We start from the raw sequence: 16,598 nt of genomic DNA, 5'->3' as shown, positions 1-16,598 counted from the left end.
CCTCTCTGGGGTGGGGACACTGGTGGTCGAGCCCTGCTGGGTAGAGATTCATCCCGGAGCCGTCTGGATGGGAGGATGGGGGATGGTTGCGTGAAGCTGGGATCTCCTTTGCGCCTCCCCTGCCCCCCCAATGACAGAGACAGGTTTCTTAGCATGTACTCCATCGATTCTATTTTGGCTTCCATCACTCTTAGCCTTTCAGGGGTTTGAGATTCCTCCCTCCCTCGCATGTTAGGCTGTCTCTCTGTTGATACCGTGGTAGATTCTACGTCTGGGTCAGTGGGAACCGATACTTCCAGGACACCTGGGATGTCCCCGGCTGGGGTTCTCCCACTTCATCCCAGGTGATCAACTCTGTGGGCGATTCGCTGGGTGCTGGTTGCTCTGGTTCTCCCCCATCGTCAGATTCCTCCACCTCAGGACTGGAACTTGATTCCTCCTGGAAATCTGAAGATTCTGGGGTGAGGCTCAGTTCTCTGCTCTTGACCATCGACTCGGGCATCAAGCTAGCTGTCTCCTCAAGTCCTCCGGTCGTGAGCTTGGACTCAGCCATCGTTAACTGTTTTCCCTCACAAGAAACTAATCTTGGTAGGAGCTAACAGTACAACTTTGGTCATTCTCAGCTTTATGTAATGGTTGCCTATTCTAAAACACTATCAGACTCATGAGCAGGAATTCAAAGATATCTGATTTATTAAAGAATAGTATGCTGGATCACAGAGAAAGCTGAGAATGATAAAAGCGCGCCAAATGCAAACTAAAAACCCTTGGTGCAAATGAGATCCCTCCCCCCATAGATTCTTCCCAAATTCACAATCCCAGGTGCTCCTAACGGCTTCTGATGGTCTGCGGGAAAAGTCCTTGAACAGAGAGCATAACCCAAACACATTCCATTGTAATGAACACAGATACAGAGCTTGGTACAAGGTTTCACAGCAGCTCCCTCCCAAACAGAAACGCCCGTCAGCGCCATGGCATATGAAATGTTACGATGTATACTGTACATTGAAACAGTGAACATGACAGGAATTGTGGTGACAGGAAGGCATGCCTCCTGAATTCCATAAAATGATGCTGTTTAATTGTCAGCTTATGGTCCCCAGGAGGCATGCTGCAGGATGCCCAATCCTATCAATTCTTGTTGGATGAGCAGAGGTAATTGATATCCAGTTCCTGTGCCACAAAGGGCTTTATAGATGACACCTGGCACCTTATATTTCACCCAGAAGCCTACTGGCAACCAGTGCAGCTTGCCTAGTAACTGTGTTACATGGGTATACCAAGGTGCTGCAGTTATAGCCATTGAGTGGTCTTCGAGGGCAACAGCATGTAGAACACATTGCAGTAGACCATGCACTAAGACATGAGTGACTATAAGGCCTCCTAATTGAGGAACTGATGCAGTTGGCTGACAAAATGAATTTGTGCAAAGGTCCTCCTAGTCATGGCTGCTATCTGCTTTTTGAGCAAGAGCTGAGAGTCTATGAGGATGCCCAAATTGCTCACCTGTTCTATCTGGGGAAGGGTAGTCTCATCCAGAACTAATAATGGAAGGACTATTGATCCAGGTGGCCCCAAAATCCACAGCCACTCAGTCTTGCTAGGGTTGAGCCTGAACCTGTTCCTCTACATCCATATGGAATCTTGATGGCATTGCTTGGTCAGCCTAGGATTGAGATATACTGTATAACTGAATATTATCAGCATACTGATAATACCTAACCCAGTGCGGAAGGACAACCTCACCCAATAGCTTCATGCAGATGTTAAATAGCAGTAGGGAGAGTTGAACTCTGAGGTACTCCAGAAAATGAGGGCATGGGGTTAAAACTCCCCTTGCTGACTGGAACCAAGCCTGAAGGAAGGAGAACCACTGCAACATCATATCCCCCACTCCTAATCCAATGAGCCAACCCAGAAGGATACCATGATTGATCAAAAGCTGCTGAGAGATCACGGAGAAATCAAGGCCATGATAGATGAGTTGAAGGTTGGTTGCTGAATGAAGTATGAGTGATATATGTTGGAGTTAAAGCACACATGAGAATAAATGCTTAGCAAATGGTTTGTCATTGCAGTGGGGATTAAAAGGATTGTAGTCCCCTTGGTTTAATGTATTTATGGATAAATTATAAGGAATGCTTGTGATTTAGAGGTGTATTGGTTGGGAATGTAAATGTGTATGTAGTCTGTATGCAGATTATGCATGCTGTTGGCTGAGATTTGCAGGGAATGTTAAATTCTATGATGCAGCGGGGTGTATGGATCTGAAAAATCAGTGTAATTGTGTTTGGAAGGGAAAGTGGAAAATAACGATTGCAAATTATTGTCATGGCAGATCATTACAGGAATATATTTCCTAGGACACAGAGGTTCAGATAGGGTAGATTTATTGTAGCAAAACTATTAAACCATTATGAAATAATTCCAGCAAATTCTGGGTATCAAATGAAAGCTCTATTCATAGCAATCAGTGTTCAAATTTCTTGCATTTCCTACTCCCATCTGCTCTATGTAAAGGGCAAGAAGCAAATCTCTTTTGGGTAGGAGACACAGGTTCCATTCTGTTTCTTGTTTTGGTATTCCCCTGTTCTGGTATAAGGTTATTTACTTGTGACTGCATGAGAGCTAAATTTCACAGTTATATATAAATGGCAAAAAAGCAGAGCAAGGAGAAACACAAAGTACATTGCATGTAATGGGAACAGCGTACCTAAGAAGTGTGTGTGGTGAAGCAAGAAGAGATAGGGTCAGTGTCTGGGGGCTAAATGAGTGTCAGTGGAATATAAAAGTCAGTTACTGTTCAGAAAGTAGCACATTAAAGTGAGTTGGTCATAGAATCAATAATAATGTAATTGCAAAACAAATCTATGAAGGAAGAGAGAATGAATTGAAAGGGAAGGGAAGACCAAGAAAGTTCTGGCTAATGATGAGATCCTGAAAAAGAGAAAGGTGAAAAGATTAAAGAACAAAAGGTGCTGTATAGATTTAGTAGCAGCAAAGATGGTTTGCAAAGATTGAAAGGTATTCCCCATCCTTGCTAGTGTTCTGGAGGGGCTCTAAAGATGGAATGGTGGGGAGCGTGTTCCCCAAGGAAGTGGTGCCATATTGGTGGGGTTTGGTTTTTTTTTATTTATATCATTTCTTGTTCTAATCTGATTATTGTATTGGGGAATCTGAAAACCTCTCCAAGTCATTTTGATTGGAACAGCTTTTAATTTAACTCAATTAAAAAATGAAAGTATAGCATAAATTAGGTATATTCCTTTTTCTTTTTCTTATCTTTATCTTCTGCCTTTAATTTCTTTTGCTTACTATTTCTTTGACCTTTTCTGCACTCTGCCCTAAAGTTGTTTCTCCAAAAGGGAATAGCAAGATATCTGTGCATGTATCCTGTCCAATAATGAATATTTTCAGAAATGCTAGTTCCTAGCTTGAATTTTGAAAAACTTGCTCCTTCTCTATATCTTTTTTAATATTACAGAATTTAATTTGACCTGTGATAACAGGCACAGAACTGAATCCTCAAGAGCTGGATATACACAGCAATGTATATTAGTTGTTTTATTTTGTAACACTTAATATTCTTTATCTTAGCAAGGCTTGTAGCGCACTGATACGTACTTTCAATGATTCCAGAGTTGCCTTCTCATGTTTCAGGAGTACTAAGACTCCATCCACAGAATGCAGTCTGCAATCTCCATGCAGGAGAAGCTGTCAAATTTTTAGTATCCATGTTTAGCAAAGAAATCAAGTGATAGCTTGTACACTCTACTGAGTCTTTACCTGGCTTCACAAAAACATCATAATGCATCTTCAGTAGAACAGGAAAAAACATGTATGCCTATCTGGGCCAGGAGCCTCTCCTGTTTTATGGATTTAACGGTGTCTGATGGAGAGAGCTGGCTTATGGAATCGCCAAGGGTCGGATATGACTGAATGGATAATTCAATTAGATTCAATATTTCTATAATAATGATGGTGCAGCCAGATCAGCAGTTTGATTTTGAGAAACTGTGAGGGCTTGATCTGTCAAGGTCAGAGACAGATTCTGGAGAACAAACTGATGAGTTACCATACAAAGACATAGCTAGCCACTGCTCCCCCCAACCCAAAATATGCCCTTAACCTGTTGCGCTGCATAGGGAGAAGAAAGAAACACAAAAATTGACCCTTCTACTGTTAATAGCCTTTGACTGTGTGGACCATAACAAATTGTGGCAAGTTCTTAGTGGTATGGGGATACCAAGTCATCTTGTATGCCTCCTGAAGAATCTGTATAACGACCAAGTAGCAACAGTAAGAACAGACCACGGAACAACAGACTGGTTTAAGATTGGGAAAGGAGTACGGCAGGGCTGTATCCTCTCACCCTACCTATTCAACTTGTACGCAGAACACATCATGCGACAAGCTGGCCTTGAGGAATCCAAGGCTGGAGTTAAAATCTCTGGAAGAAACATTAACAATCTCAGATATGCAGATGATACCACTTTGATGGCTGAAAGCGAAGAGGAACTGAGGAGCCTTATGATGAAGGTGAAAGAAGAAAGTGCAAAAGCTGGTTTGCAGCTAAACCTCAAAAAAACCAAGATTATGGCAACCAGCTTGATGGATAACTGGCAAATAGAGGGAGAAAATGTAGAAGCAGTGAAAGACTTTGTATTCCTAGGTGTGAAGATTACTGCAGATGCTGACTGCAGTCAGGAAATCAGAAGACGCTTAATCCTTGGAAGAAGAGCAATGACAAATCTCGATAAAATAGTTAAGAGCAGAGACATCACACTGACAACAAAGGTCCGCATAGTTCAAGCAATGGTGTTCCCCATAGTAACATATGGCTGCGAGAGCTGGACCATAAGGAAGGCTGAGCGAAGGAAGATCGATGCTTTTGAACTGTGGTGTTGGAGGAAAATTCTGAGAGTGCCTTGGACTGCAAGAAGATCAAACCAGTCCATCCTCCAGGAAATAAAGCCAGACTGCTCACTTGAGGGAATGATATTAAAGGCCAAACTGAAATACTTTGGCCACATAATGAGAAGACAGGACACCCTGGAGAAGATGCTGATGCTAGGGAGAGTGGAAGGCAAAAGGAGGAGGGGCCGACCAAGGGCAAGGTGGATGGATGATATTCTAGAGGTGACGGAATCGTCCCTGAGGGAGCTGGGGGTGTTGACGACCGACAGGAAGCTCTGGCGTGGGCTGGTCCATGAAGTCACGAAGAGTCGGAAGCGACTAAACGAATAAACAACAACAACAACAAACTGTTAATAGAGCCTGCATTTTTTGTTTCTTTGTTTGTTTTGCAAATTTACAGGGCCACCCAACTCAGTGTGACTCTGGATAGCATACAGCAGAAACAAACAATAAATAAACGAAAAGAACTATGCAATGTTAAAAAAGAACACCTAATATATAAAGTATAAAATGGTGACCAAATGAGATAATTAGGCAACCAAAAGAAGATTCCACCTAACTGTATCCAAACACCTGGGGGAAAAGCCAGCTTTCCTAACAGCAAGCAGAGTTGAGGCCTGTTGTATATTGGGGTGGGGTGGGGGGAGAGATAATTCCAGAGAACAGACAAAGCCACTGAAAAAGCACTCTTCTTAGGTTTCATAAGATAGCAATATTTAAAAGAGGAACCTGGAGCATTCCCTCCTTGTGGGAGCACGTGGGGCAGGCAAATGTTCTTTGGAGAAGGCAGTCCTACAAATAACCCACTCTTATGTCAGCTGTTAGTTAACTATTTTAAAGAAAAGTTAGCTACTTGGGAGCTATTTTTAAATATACTCTTTATTCATAATTGTTCTAAAACTGTGTTTAAAAGAAGCCTGCCTAAGGGTTGATAGGCAATGGGGCGGGGGGGGGGGGGGATGCACAATATAGTGTAAGAAAACTCCCACTTCACAGTGTAACCCTGCAATCCCATTAACTGTTAGGTAGTCTTACAAGTAATGACTGTGTTGTTCAGCTGTTCATTGCTCAAGGTTAACATTTGGGAATCTTGTTTACAATATTTATTTCAATCAGTATGTCATGCCACAACACTAAGCCACATGGAAATGTGAAGTTTATGTGTAATTCTGGTGATTGCATTTCCCTGTGCCATTTTTCTCCCACAAGTAGTTCTTGTCAAAGCATTATATTTTAGAATGGCATCAACTATGACATCAACTATCATTACGATTTGATGTTTGATAGGCTTTATTACCTCCATTTGACTTTCCCATCACGTGGCGTTCAGTGGTTTCAGTATTGGAGATGATGCTTCCAGATTTCATTTCAAAATTGCCATTGATAAGTCAATGCAGAGAAAAATACACAGATGCTTGAGCTATATTAAAAAATTCAGCAACCTCACTAGAAATTGATACAACATCACTGACCACCAAGTTAAATGAATGAGTACAGCATAAGATGACAAAAAACTTGAGGTTTTAACTCTTGGATCCATGTTTGCATTCCTCTGTTCTTTCCTTTCATATTGGCCCTGACCTCTCATGTCAACTATAGCAATTATCATACCTACTAGTATTTTAAGAAGTACATTTGTTATTCCAATTCCTGTAAGAATTTTCAACAAATTCTAAAATATGCTCTCTGACAGTTACCACTGATGGGACATTTTCAGTAAGTTCTGCTGTTGTTATAAATCACAAATCACATAGTATTTTTCTGTACAGCTAATGTCAGATTTACAGTCCAGAATAACAAAGTTAATATCTTGCTGACTTCAGATCTTCTACAATCTGCTATTCAATTTTTGTTGCCAGTAATTGTATGATCTCATTTAGAATTTTTTTTCCAAAGTAGTGATGTGTTTAGATTTCTTGGGTGTATCTCTTCTCAGATGTTCCTGGACATGGAGTAAAACATCAAATTCTGCTCTCAGCTCCACCATGTTAAGTTTTTGTTTTTCAGCATATACAACTGATTGGAAATACCATGTAGTTCTAGGTTTTGCTGTGATGCAATCTTCTCTTGATGTTGTTAATTAATAGTGGTATTTAAAATTAGTCTCATTTCAAGCTACTTCTACCTATGGAATGCTCTCTGGTGATTGCTTCCTTCTCAAGGCAATCAGATTTCTAACCTGATTTTTCCCATCCTTTTTTCCTTTGAAATCTAGTGTGGCGATAATCTTAGACTTGAAGAGTTTGTAACAAAAACAGTTTGCAGTGTTCTTGGTTTAAGTACATAATCCATGGCTTCTCCCTGTGATACTAATGGGAATTATATGCCAATAATACATTGTGTGGAAACTTCTATTTGTTTAGAGAATATGAAGGGTTTTTTTTACTTGCTTTTTAATGAAAATGAAGTTTCACCAGTGGGAGGCAACATTATAAATACTGAGCTAATCACAGAGATAGTAGCAATCTGAGGTTTGGGTGGGTGATGTAGTGAAATTAAGAGCCTGCCTTAGATCACGGTATTTTATTGTCAAAAATTGCTTTAGTGGCTCCAGACAATAGCATATTTTATCCAGGACAGTACTTTTGTTTCGCTAAAAACTTGTGGAACTGAAATTAATATAATCTTATTGCAAACAGTTTGATTTTCAAATCTTATTGTTGCATTATGCTGAAACCGAAATCTAAACACTGAACAAATCATATCCTTACTTTTGACCTTGACATGTTTGCAGGAATGTCACTGTCTGGAAGATCAAGCAAGAGATTCTTCTGCATTAATCTTAGACTTTCTGGACTGTGAGCTTCTGGACTGTAAGTAGCTTTATAGGTATGTCATTATAGACATTAACTATTGTGGAGCAACACTAATTGGTAACTATTCACCTGATGTATGCAAAATTGCAAGAGTCCAAATGCATAAATGCAATAATTAATGACGCTAAGATCCTCTGTTAAAATATTGTTCCAATTGTTTGCTGTATTTTTATTTTTTCTTGTGAGCTGCCTTGAATGCACTATTGCTAATAATGAGGGATATGAATTTTTAAATATAGTTAATATGTTCCATTTCCTTTCCTTCTCTTCCATTCTTAACTGTACACCTCATAATGTCAGAAATTATGTAAGTCATTCCAAATGGCTTGTGATTCAGTGTAGATGTGGATGAAGCCATAAAAGAGGTTGGGTGACTCTACAAATTCAGCTAGCACATCTTGAATGCAGATGGTTTAGTGTAAACTGTTATGGGCTTGCTCTGCATTCACATTTGGATTGTCTGGCTTAAAAGTAATTTTAGATTCTGTTTACAGGCTTTCTGGGCACTTATCCCAGAGTTCCCTGCAGAGATTCCCAAAACAGTGTACTGTGGGTGGGACCTTTCAAACAGGCTGCATCCCCATTTGGATTAAAGCAGCTGAGACAGAAACAGTTCTGAGTTAAATAAGTCTTTGGCCCTGCTGAAATGTGATTTACTTAGAACAGCATGATACAAGTATGTAAATAATTTTGAATAGTTATATGGACAAACAGCTCTAAATTCCTAGGGAGAAAAAGCAACACGTTGCATGGTAAATTTCTTTCATAGGGCAAATGGCTAAGTGGAATCACCATGATAGTGTGGAATCAGGACAGGGAAGAAAACCCCAAGTATGAAAAGTGTCTGTATGTTAATCCTTGGATTTAATTATAAAAAGGAACAATTCTGGGATTAAGATACCTCTTTCTGTCCAGGTAGAGGCTTCCCTGATTCAGTGGTGGGAAATTATTTGGAGCTTTCCAGAAACTGTACAGAAATTGAGTGAATGGCAATATCCTAAATTCACTTATTATTGCAAAATACTCCAAAAGATAACCCTGAAAGTATCTCAGCCTTGAAACTGACATAGCTAATTCCCTCTCATTGCTTTCAATGAGAGGGAAAAGTTGTGAAAACAAATAACAGAAAAGAAACCTTTACAAATAGGAATGGGGAGAGAGATGCAAAGGAGATTATGTTTACCACTGAATGTAATGGTATTTTCACTATGAATTCCATCTGCTTGCCCATAGGCATCTATGTGGGCTAAGGGGAACAAGTGATGAAACATGTATCATGAAATCATGATGCAAACCCCATGACTTGCACCAGACTTTGAAACACAAGTACATTATGGTAGGATTTGTGTTGTGATGTCAACATTAGGACTGTCATTTTTCTATCATCATAGATCACTGGAGAAGCCAAATATTCTCGTCCACCCTACCTGGTACTCAGGATTCCTCTGTTCCTATTTTATTAAGATCTGCTCCAACTTACTTTAAAATGTTAATTGTATATGAAATTTATAATATGCTTTTGTTCGGATTCAATTCTTAACCAGTTATCAAATTCTGAATAAATGTAATGGCTGCAGAAATTTAAAAGTATATATCCAAAGTGGGAAAAGTATTTACCTGTATCTTACTGCAAGTGTAAATAGGGTTAGTTTTAAGATTACTAACATTTATTTTTATCTATATATCTACATACATTCATATTTCCCCTTTTTTCTTTTTTTTATAAGAATTTTATTAAGTTTAAAACAAAGATAAAAACTACAGAACAACAAAAAACTACAAAAAGAAAAAGAAACTAAAAAGTGTGAAACACACACAAAAAAAGAATTTTAAAGATTACATACAAAGGTAACTTCCAACTTTCAACAGCAAGAATATACAGTGATTTCCATTGACACATGCAAATCACTAATACAATTACTCCTTCCCCTTGTATAAAAAAAGAAAATGTGTGTGTTTGTATATATATATTTATATTTCTAAATCAAATTCCCTCCCCCTTAAAACAACATCCATTTAATTATTTCCTTCCTACCACTATTCTATATATTTCTGTCCACTATAATAAAAATCAAATTATAAAAACATATGTTACCTGCTTTTATAGTTAATAATGCTACAACACATAACCCTATTAAGTTTAAAAGCCAAAATAGAATAGAATATTATTATATCTTATCAATACTTCTTAAATCATACAAATAAAAAATCCTGTAAATCTTAGTCCAAATCATTAAGAAAATGAAATCATAATAACCTCATTATCAATCCAGTTACACATTCTTAATTTTTTACCCCTCCTTAAAATATACCAGGGTATTTATATATCTCCCTACTACACATAAGGCATTTTTTTACAGAAATCAAACAACCCCACTGCCACCCTCAAGAACGCAGACTTCAGCAATGAAAAAATTCCCACAAAACATAATTCTCTTCTTTCCCATAACACTGATTCAGATAGTCATAACATCTCCCCAGCAAAGCAACTCCCTGTACAAACTTAAACTCAGACTGTCACTTTTATACCCTCTGCACCAACCTATAATCTTCTCCTGGCATTACTTTAATCTCACTAACAGAAAAATCCCCATCTTTTCCAAAATCTTCATCCATCGTAACATTTTCAGCCAGATGACACACTTTAGCAATAATCTCTTCTCCAATATCCTGAACGCTCTGCAGATTAGCTTGACAGCACTCTGAAAGAAGTTCTTTAAAAGTCTGCTTAAGCTCACAACAGAACTCTGCAAAGTCTTCTTTAAAATCTTCCATGCTTCAGATAGTAGATTATGACACCCCCTAGTTACTTGACTCGTGCAGAAAGGAGTTAATAAGTTAATAAAAAAACTTCCATCTAAAATTGGCAAGAGAAAGTTTACTAGCAAACAAATCCCAAAGAAAATGAACACAAAACGGAAGATTTATAACAGCAAACCCACCGTGTAGGAAAATATTCCATCCTTCAAATTCAGTACCAAAAATAGTAACAGGAAGGCAATTATGTATTCTCAATCCTCATTACACTTATAGGAAAACAAGCCAAAACTTCAAAAAAATTAAAAATATAATCCAGAAATAATGATAGGCACCAAGAGATTCCACTTCTTCTTCTGTAGAAAGCTTCTCTTAGGGTATGTAACTTAAAAAAATAAATTGGGTGTTTTAGAAATGGGAAGGCAGGACTTACTGTCCCTTTAAGGGCTGCAGCGTGGATTGGAAAAGATGAAATCCCAGCCTCCTGGTGAAGTCTTTCTGGTTGATTGTGCACGCTGTCCCCTGGCTTCAACTCACTGCCCGGAGGACAAATGGATCATTTTCTTGCCTGGAAAAGTGCTCTGGGCTACAGGAGAAACCAGCCTGTGCCCCAAAAGAACTGCCATGATGCCAGCTCAGCTCATGGAGCTCGCAGGCACAGCTGCTCAGTCCACCATATCCTGCCAGAAGTCACATTCATATTTCCCCTTTATTAACCTCACCAGTCATTATTGCCTCCATAATCATAAATTCCAGAAGGAACTATCTGTATGTATTGATGGGATTAGCTGTAGATGAATAAGTGAACTTAAAAAATAAAAAAATGGGATCATTCTGATCTAAAGGTTCTTACCATTGCAGTAATTTTTAGCAAGCCAATACTCTGCAGTCAAGCTAAGCCATAATATAGACTTGGTGTGTTGTATGAATCCCAACTCTCTGGTTTGTAGGCCATGGTTTATGGTTTGCTTCAGTATGTGAACCCCCCATAATGACTTATTTAAGAAATGGTTTAGTGTGATGTGTGAACTCAATCACTGAATAGCACCTGAATGTCTAATAACTTTCAAAGAATAATGCCAATAGTAACTATGAACAGCATTCCCACAAAGCTCAGAGCAAATTCAGTTTCTTCATTATACAATCTGTGATGACTGGAACGCTCGCATATGCACTCATTCAGTTGCAACTCATAAGCTTTGCTTAGAAATCTATTTTAATAGTGTGAAGCCTCCAATACAGAGAAAAAGTTGCAAATGAAATTTCTTGCATGTTTCTACAGTTAAAACTCTCAGTGAATTCACATTCCCCCCCCACTGCCCCCTTAGAAATGCACCCCTCCTTCTCATGCCAGCAGTTGTCTGTAATGTTTTTATGTGGATGGCCTTGGTGCTGAAAGGTGGTAGTCTAAACAGGATGATTCACACTCCAAGCACATTCCCCCTCCCTGCTGGTCGACTTGCAAGCTGACATGAGTTGCACCAAAATGGATGCGAGCACAGTAAGATGTTCTGGGAACATTTGATCGAGGAGCATGACACAATCACTGGTTCATATAAGCAATTTTGTATTTCCTCATTTCAAATGAAAGTTATTCTTTCTATAATTTTTCAGGTACCCTGTCATCCTCAGAATACTAGATATAGGAAATGTAATGTGTAACAGAACATTATAAACAAATCCACGAGAGAATGCAGGGAGAAAGTTGGCTACCTGGGTGATGGAAAAAAAAAATTGAAATTTTTCTTGAGAGAAAATTGCTGAAAAGAGTGAAGGATTAAGAAATGAGCTGTTGAAGAAGCCAACAAAAAAACTAGAATTAGTTGGAAAGTAAAAAAGATTTAAATTTCAAGGGTGAGAAGAGACCATCCTTGAAAAAGAAATAAATGTAGACATCTGCTTGTCAGGCCTGTAATAATTTGGGATTTCTTATGTTTCTTGAAAGGATGCCATCAGATGTAGAAATAGTATTTATATTTGAGAAATAGTTTTTAACAATTACCCATGTGAGATTTGTTATTACTGTATAACATTTGGGACAGAATTGTTCATGAACTCTTAGATTTAACCTTTTTTTATAATAATTTTATTAAAAGTTGTAATTATATTAGTAAAAGATAATACAAACTAAAGAAGAAAAAAGGTGCAAAAAAGCAAAAAATAAAGCAACTTCCCAGCCCCATAGTACAAACAATTTTGTAATCTCTTCACCTCCTCTCAATTAACAAATATAAAACTCTTCATCCCATAACTCATCTCTTAACTATAGGCAAAATCAGTAACTAATGTCTTCTCAAATCCAGATGTCAGCAAAAAGTCCAAGAAATTATAACATTAATTAACATATATAAAACTCCACAATGTTTTTCTATTCCTAATGCCAACCATTCCAAAGAGAACCACCCCAAATAGCAACATATCCCATTCAAATAAGCATTCCATATCTCAGTTCTTAACTATAAACAAATCCACATTTAGCAAATGTAAAGTAATCCCAGTATCCTAATATAAATAAAAAACTAAAATTTAACATAACAGGGAGGGATATAAAAAGACAGTTGAAGACAGAGCCAGTTTAAATGCTGTCAAATTAGGATACATAAAGTAACTATAGAAGAAAAAGCTTATACGCCATGTTAAATGTAAGCAAATCCAATACACACCAGCTTTCCAGTTCAGATATCAGCAAATCCATAAAGAACCACCCAAAGTAACTACATGTCCCATTTTAGCCCTGGTCAAATAAACCAACTTTGTGTTCCTTCTTTTTAGGCAAAGCAATCTTGCTCTTTAATCCATTCAGATGATTGTTGATCCTTATTTCAAATTTCTTCAATACTTTGTATAGCCTCTTTTCTAAGTCCAGCAAAAAGAAATCATTCCCATTGCTCTCTGGGATTGTCATTTTTATTTCCTTCTTAATTTTTAAAGCCTCATCCAATTTTTTCTTTATATCTGATGACAAATTCTTATTCAGATTCTCGTTCACATTGTTCTTGGATAGAATTCGTTGCATTTCTTTTTCTGTAACATCTTCTTCTGGGAACAGATTGTTCCCAAGAAAACACAACATAGCTGACATAATTGATTCAAAGTCCCTGTGCAGTTCCTGGTGCAGTTCCTCAAAGATATCTCTAAACACCATTATATGTTACTTATCTTGTTATGTCTTCAATATCAAAAACAGTTTCTCTTTCCTGCAAAAATGCATTTATTCTTTAGTATTAATTTCAATTTCTTAATATTCAAAATCCAATATTCCAATGTTTTCTGAGCCTTTAATCTGTTTAAAACTTTCTATAGCCAAAACCTTGTCTTGCTTTTTGCTGTTTATTTTAAAGATGATAAAGTTACATCTTCATTTTCTTACATTAAGAATTGAAGGCACTCACCTGGTGTTTGCAGCCTTGTCGTTTTGAAGGTGTCTAACTTCTTTAAAGCAGTTAAGAGGCAATTTCCTAAAGTGGTTAGCAAGAGAAGTACAAACTTAGCGTCCTTTAAAAAGGCTCTGTTTGCGGCTGGAGCAATTATGTCAAGTTCCCTTGTCTCCTGATTCTCTCACCCTCTGGAGACCGCAGTCTTGTGGTCTCCTTGCACAGAGCAATTGTAAGGAGAAAACTTGGGCAATCTTGCATCCTTGCTTTGTCCAGAGGGGGTCGAAGGGCCTGATCTATTCATCGGCTCCCTGTTTGCGGTCGCGAACGTCAGCTCCGCTTTTTGCAGAGCTGTCTTCAGTCCGCCATCTTCCCTGTTCTGTCCTCTTTCTCCATACACCATGATCTTAGGGAGCAATTTCAAGAATCACTTATGCTAGAAGTGTGTGAATAATCCTAAGTAATTTTAACTGTAACCGTTCTGTTAAGCCTATGCAGTGTTTCCATTATGTACCTGTAACTGGTTTATGATCATGAGGTCAGTGGGGGCTTGCCTTCATTTGAGAACACTTATTCTTCAGCTCAGTCATTCCCCAATCCAAACTCTTGGCTATGTTGGTTTTTCTACTCTTGGTACATTCTTTCCCACTGAAGCTAATAGGAAATAATCAGTCTCTCTCAGATTAACATAGATGAGCAACTACTCAGAGGCTTCACTTCGGAGAGCCTTGAATCTGACAGATGCACAGTTCCTCCTGTCCAACTCCAATAATGTTTTTCCTTTCTTGCTGAATCCCAAGAACAGTTGCAGAGGCTTGGAGAGGGAAAGCAGGTTTCAAGAGTCAGATTTCTCCTGTTGAGGTTAAGTTGTCTATCTTTCTATCCATTCTTGGCAGGGAAAAGGAAAAAAAACCCTTCTTTTCCCTGGGTGTATTTTCTCAATCTTGATAACTTGTTTAATTGTTTTTTTTTCTTCTTTTCCTTATGACCAAATACAATAATGTTTTCTGTGCATAGAGCTGAGCTAGGGCAAAGTGTATTCCCAAACCTAATATGGGTAATGTGTTAGTGAAAGAACAACGTTTATTTCTGTGTTCCATATGCCCTCCTTTACCCACTTTTGTCCTTGCGGCACTGCAGTTTGTTTGGTTACCCTGCTTTCATGTCATGAGTATACATGAGCTAAGCTACACTTACAAGTGCTAAGATGGCCATTTTGAATGGTTTCTAGGCAAGGCTCTGCCTAGGCTTCAACTTAGCCTTTTCCTACCACTACCTTTAACTGGCAAAGTATCATAATAAAAACAATAGTCCTCCTCCTTCATTACTCATATGTGCAGTCGAACATGTAATCACCATGTTTGGGAAAAGCCTTTCACTTAAAATGACATTCAGTCATTGCAGTCATGATTGGCTGACACTGCAGTTTCTTCCAGCGTGTCTTTGCTGCTTATACCTCTGGATTGTTTAGGGGATTTCCTGGGCCTTGGTGCCCCACAAGTGTATTGGTTATAGAAATCAAAAATCTTTTCTATTCAGTATTGTGCATTGATGATCAGTACCAGAAGAATGAAGGCAAACACTTATTGAATCCTATACCCCACAAAATTTCTGAATGGATAATGTAGCAAATTCAAGTTAGAAAATTTTCAATAACTTTGTTGACATGTTTTTGATCAGTTTCAGATTACAAAATCTTTATTATATACTTGCCCCTGCATCATTATCATGATTAGAAAGCCACTGATACTACAGTAGTTAGTATGAATAATACGCTCAGCTAATAGATATTTGAACAGATAGGCAGAACTAGTAGACCTAGTATCCTGAATCCTAATCTTTATAGCTTGCTTCATCTCTTCAAAAGGAGCACAGAGATGGAGTTTCCTTTGCTTTACTTAGGAGTCTATGTAGCAGTCTTTTAGATATCACAGTCAAGAAATGTTCCAACAGATTTGCTTTAATCATGGGTTTCTCATTGTTATCCTCTGCCATGGCGTTTTCTCCTTTTGCTACATTAATTCAGGCTCCTCTTTTAGGATAGCAACAACTCAGGTGCTCCTTTTATTGGTGCCTGTTAAATAGTTCTTTTTTACATGCAGAAAACTATACATTTGAGGCAATAAGGGTTTTATCAGATAGACTTTTTGAACCATTATGCTTTGGCAAATACACAGGGCAACAAAAATATTGTTGCACAGTTTTCGTAACCTGTTAAAACACAGCTGCTCTCAACATTTATCTTATTAGCCAGACCCAACTTGTCTTTGGAATTGGACTATAGTTTAGCTGTTGCTACCTGTGATTGAAATGGCACTATGTGTTTTATTAATCAAAGCAAGCAAAAGTTATCTGCTGACAAAGAAGCAAGTGCAATACCCCATGGTTTTCCTGTAATAAGATTCATCTATTGTTTTCTGGAGTAATATTGTTTTCTGGAGTAATATTCAGACACTGATCTGGCAGTAATATTGTTTTAGTGTACTACCTAAGAGTTCTGCCTTTACATGAATTCCTGGATGACATCCAAGATTACCCTTGTTGGGATTTGGCACGGTGCCTTGTAGTTAATAGGGTATTCTGAGAAGACATGGGATGTGGCTAGGCTTCTCACTGATTGCCTGGAATGTCAAAGTAGAAACTATGTTTGGAAACATCTTCATATGTAAATATAGGATATGAGAGGTTGCAGCAAACTGTAAAAGGGAAAAAATAACCTTTAGACATTTTCAAG

General features: G+C 38.1%; 1 long non-coding RNA gene across 1 annotated transcript in view; it reads left to right on the top strand.

Annotated features, from left to right (window-relative positions):
• The window catches only part of LOC134500960 (uncharacterized), a 110,892-nt gene that overhangs the window by 44,621 nt on the left and 49,673 nt on the right, over nt 1-16,598 (top strand). The window contains exon 2 of the long non-coding RNA XR_010068307.1: nt 7,652-7,746. This is a non-coding gene — a long non-coding RNA (uncharacterized LOC134500960). The remainder of the gene's footprint in view (nt 1-7,651; nt 7,747-16,598) is intronic.

Source organism: Candoia aspera, chromosome 7, assembly GCF_035149785.1.
Source record: "Candoia aspera isolate rCanAsp1 chromosome 7, rCanAsp1.hap2, whole genome shotgun sequence".
In the NCBI taxonomy this organism is placed as follows: domain Eukaryota; kingdom Metazoa; phylum Chordata; class Lepidosauria; order Squamata; family Boidae; genus Candoia; species Candoia aspera.
Note: the sequence above shows the minus strand (reverse complement) of the source record. Positions and strands in the feature narration are given on the sequence as shown.